This window comes from Cariama cristata, unplaced genomic scaffold (assembly GCF_000690535.1).
Source record: "Cariama cristata isolate BGI_N322 unplaced genomic scaffold, ASM69053v1 scaffold13318, whole genome shotgun sequence".
In the NCBI taxonomy this organism is placed as follows: Eukaryota; Metazoa; Chordata; class Aves; order Cariamiformes; family Cariamidae; genus Cariama; species Cariama cristata.
The window spans coordinates 37,182-41,250 of NW_009631718.1; the positions used below are offsets into that span (position 1 = coordinate 37,182).

The 4,069-nt window shown below is 44.3% G+C and overlaps 1 pseudogene; it reads left to right on the top strand.

Annotated features, from left to right (window-relative positions):
* The first annotated feature begins 246 nt into the window (after positions 1-246).
* On the top strand, positions 247-1,704 carry LOC104154955 (annotated as a pseudogene).
* The last annotated feature ends 2,365 nt before the right edge of the window (positions 1,705-4,069 follow it).

Consider the following 4,069-nt stretch of genomic DNA (forward strand, 5'->3'; position numbering starts at 1 on the left):
GGTAGCAGTGCTCGAAAAATGGTAGTGGGTACAAGGACGGGGTGGTGGTGGCAGGGAGATGTCTCACTTACAACATATTTTCCTACAGTTCTGCATAGTTTCATTGACTGAGAAAGCCCAGAGTAGCTTTCTGCACTAAGCAATGCTTACTTGCCTGTTGCCTTTCAAGATTCTTCTAGCAAATAGACTACAGATTGTCTCCTCGGTGTCATCTAATGATTATTTTTTTGTCTCTGCTTCTTTCAGCTCCAAGGCTCCTTGAAGAGAAAGCTGGTGGTAAATCTGTCGCCTGTCAACAACAAGAGGCCCAATGGTGTTTCAGAGAGCTCTTTCCTTGACATTAAGAGAATAAGAGTGGGTGATAATATCTCTGTGGGACAAGGTGGACAACATGTTAACAATTGCCAAAGCCAGTCAATGTCAGGAACTATGTCTGTGGGGCAAGGATCACAAAGAAAGGCCAGCAACCTAGCAAACAATACACATGCTAGTGGGAATGGCATGTTTAATATGACTTTGAAAGAGGTAAAGAAAGAACCAGGAGAAACCATGTCCTGCAGCAAACACTTAGATGGCCAGACATCCCATGAGAACCTGTTCCCTAACAGATATGGGGAAGACTCATGGGATCAAGTGATGGATCTGGAGCTTCAGGAGCTATTTAATGAACTGACTAACATATCAGTGCCACCAATGAGTGATCTTGAGCTAGAGAATATGATAAATGCCACGATAAAACAAGACGAGCCATTCAACATTGACCTTGGGCAGCAGAGCCAGAGGGGCCCTGTGAGATCTCTGCAGATGGATAAGATGGTGATAAAAAGTGAATATGCACCAGGCATGAATCAGGCTCCTGTGGGCTCCCCACAGATGAGGCCTTCTTCTACAGGTCCAGCCTTCACTATGGCCACCACTGCCATGTCCACCTCTTCACCCATCCCTTCGGTGCCTCAAAGTCAAACACAGGTATCGCAGGTTTCTTCTGCGTCCAGTCGGCCATTGCCTAACTGGCAGGAGGTGTCTCATGCACAGCAGCTCAAACAGATTGCAGCCAACCGACAGCAGCATGCCTTGATTCAGCAGCAACAGCAGCAGCAGAACCAGACAGCCAACTGGTCCACTCTGTCTCCATCAGGACCTTCACCTGGACCCTTCGTGCAAGAGAAAATCCCCAGTCCTTCTTTTCGCCAGCAGCAGTTCAGCCCACAAAGCTCAGCAATGCTTGGAGTACCAGTGAATGGAAACCAGTCGAAAGGGATGAACAACTATGTTTATAAACCAACCACCCCCCAGAGCAATCCCATGGACATAATCATGCAACAGAAGCCTCAGGACCTCAACAGAAACTTTATCAACAGCGCTCAGCCACCACTAGAGCAGCATCATGGCAACACAAAGCCTTTGTTTCACTTTAACTCAGAGCAAACAAACCAGCAGATGCCTTCAGTTTTGGGTTCCCAAAACAAGCCTGCCCTTCTGCACTACACGCAGCAGGCACAGGGTTCAGCCCCCGTGCAACAGCCGCAGCAACAGCAGCAACAACAACCGCAGCCGCAACCTGCTCAGCCTCTCCCGAACCAGTCTCTTCAAAGGCCACCTAATGTACCCCTAGCAATGCAGCAAAAAATGATGCTTCAGAAAATGCAGCAAAGCCAGCAAATCTCAGGTTTGCAGTATCCAGTCTCTCAGCAGCATAGACAGGTAAGGCAAATTCCTCCTTATTTGTTACAGAGTCATTCTGGTCTGAGTAGTAAAAGGCTTTTGCAGCCTGGCCTCATTCCTTGAGGAGATGTGTACTGGTGGCAGATAATGACCATCTCAGCATGTACTTCTGCAGAGCTGGTGATGGCGCATTTAGCACTTATTCAGGTATATCATGGATGCACATTTATAAGAATTTCAAGAAAGACATGTTGATAACATTTTTTTCTTAACTCAATGGATTGAATATGTCACTGCTATATATTATGTAGGTACTTGTCAGAAAGGTGAGATAGTAAGGCAGATGCAAGCTTATTTTGGACCCCTATCTAAGTTTTCTAGCTTACAGAAATTTAGGCTGTTTTGAATAGCAAAATTTTCATGAATACCTATGTTATCTTAGATAATGTATTTTACAGTGTTAATTTTTATGCCATCATTTTCCTCAGGGAGGCAGGGTTAGGAAATTCTGGTTTTAGATATCTTTTGACTGACATGACAAAAATACTGTTTGCACATTTGTTATCTGATTGGCAAAGAAAAACTAAGACTTATCTGTGAGCTTTCTAAAAACCCGTCACACTTCTGGGAATATTCTGTGGATAAAATACGTGCTTAGATATGAAGGTGAAGGTTGCCACAGATATGTCTACAATTATATACCACATGGCCAGCTCCCACTGTGTTATCATGAGACCGTGCTCTGACAAAATCAGTTGTTGTAGCTCAGTTATGCTACACCAAGTAACTGTGCACCAGGATCCCGAGTTTCAGACCTGCCAATCAAAGTTTGGATATGCAACCTCACTGTACCCCAGAAACTGGAAATCAGGTGCAAAACAAGTAAAACGTATTTGACCGTGGGACGTTTAAGCCACTCTGAGTAGTTTTGGTGGGTCTTGGGTTCAACACATTTGAAGGTATGGAATGGCAATATATAGGTGTGGAGATCATTTGTGAAAAACAGCTGTAAGAAACTACTGAAAAGTGAAAGCCTAAGTCTTCCATTAAGTCTCAGAGAAGCAGCATTGTGAATGAGTCATTCGGAACTGGAGTTTCTTCTCCAAACTGTTTGGGTGAACAGGATGATGTTTTAAAAAAACAGTAAAGTAAACATAGTTGTATGCATGGATACATTTCTCCTTTTAACTCTTTTAAATTCCCTGGCCAACTAAGCATAACTTTCTCCAACAGAAAATCCCTTAGCGAGAGGTACCAGGTGAAACCTATGGGCAGCTTTAGGTGGGGAGACGTTGCTTTGTTGGAAGATGCTGGAGAACGAGCGTTGGCAGGAAGCAAGCACGGCTTTGCTGTTTTACAGGAGGTCTCTGCTGGCTGTTCCTCTCCTTCTTGGGCCACTGTGCACTCTCTTCTTAGGCGCATTTCCCCATTCTCTTAATAGACTGGCAGGCAGATGAATTTTAACAGTTCCTTCATTCAGCCATGATGACGCTTCCAGCAATCTGTCAGCACAGGGGAGACAGGCAGGAGTTTTGCAAACACTACTATTTTTCTGAAAAAAATATGCAAGGTCACATTCTGGAAAGGAACAAAACCACTGAAAGCAACTCTGCTTGAGGCAATGTTAGCTCCTTGCTCTGCATCCTCTTGGGCTGCCGCTGAGGGAGGCAAGCCAACAAGATGGTACTTAGCAACTTGGCCGTAGCAGTACTTGCAAGATATATCATGAGTGTAGTGGGATCTCTCACCTGTGCAGCCACAAGATCTTTTGGCTTAGGAAACTTGCCTTAAATGAACTTTGTTGAGTGCCAAACTTTAGATATCACACCACGGAAGGAGTTCTGCCTATCTTCACAGAATTCTGTAAGTAACTTTCCAAAGTTTCTTGTCATTTGACCACTTTCCACAGTTATGTCTGCAGGACGTGGCTACCTGACCCACAGCACAGCTGAGAAGCTTAGAAGTTTTGTAAACACAGATTACAGGGCTTTTGCAACAAGAATGCTGGGTTTTTTTCTATGTTCTAGAGAGATAACTGGCTTTTTTTAGAGATCCTTAGCAGTCATTCTGAAGTTCTGCTGAAGTTCAGAAAATCAGGTAGGTCTTTCTCAGTAGAGTATTCTATAGCTGCTGGAATGATACTTAGAAATACAATTGGTCCATAAATTGCAGAATTTGAATATAACTGTTCACCTGGCAGTATTTATGAGTTCTGTGGACTCCTTTAGCGCCTACCTTCACAGCTGCAAGCGCACACCAACCCCTTGGACAGGGCCTGCTTGCCCCATAAGTCCAGTCTGAATATTAAATCAGAGTGGGAGAAGACACTGCTGGCATTATCTTCCAATAAGGACAACAAAGGTCAAAGCACCCTCGTAGGTCGACTCCTGTTGATTTTAGCAAT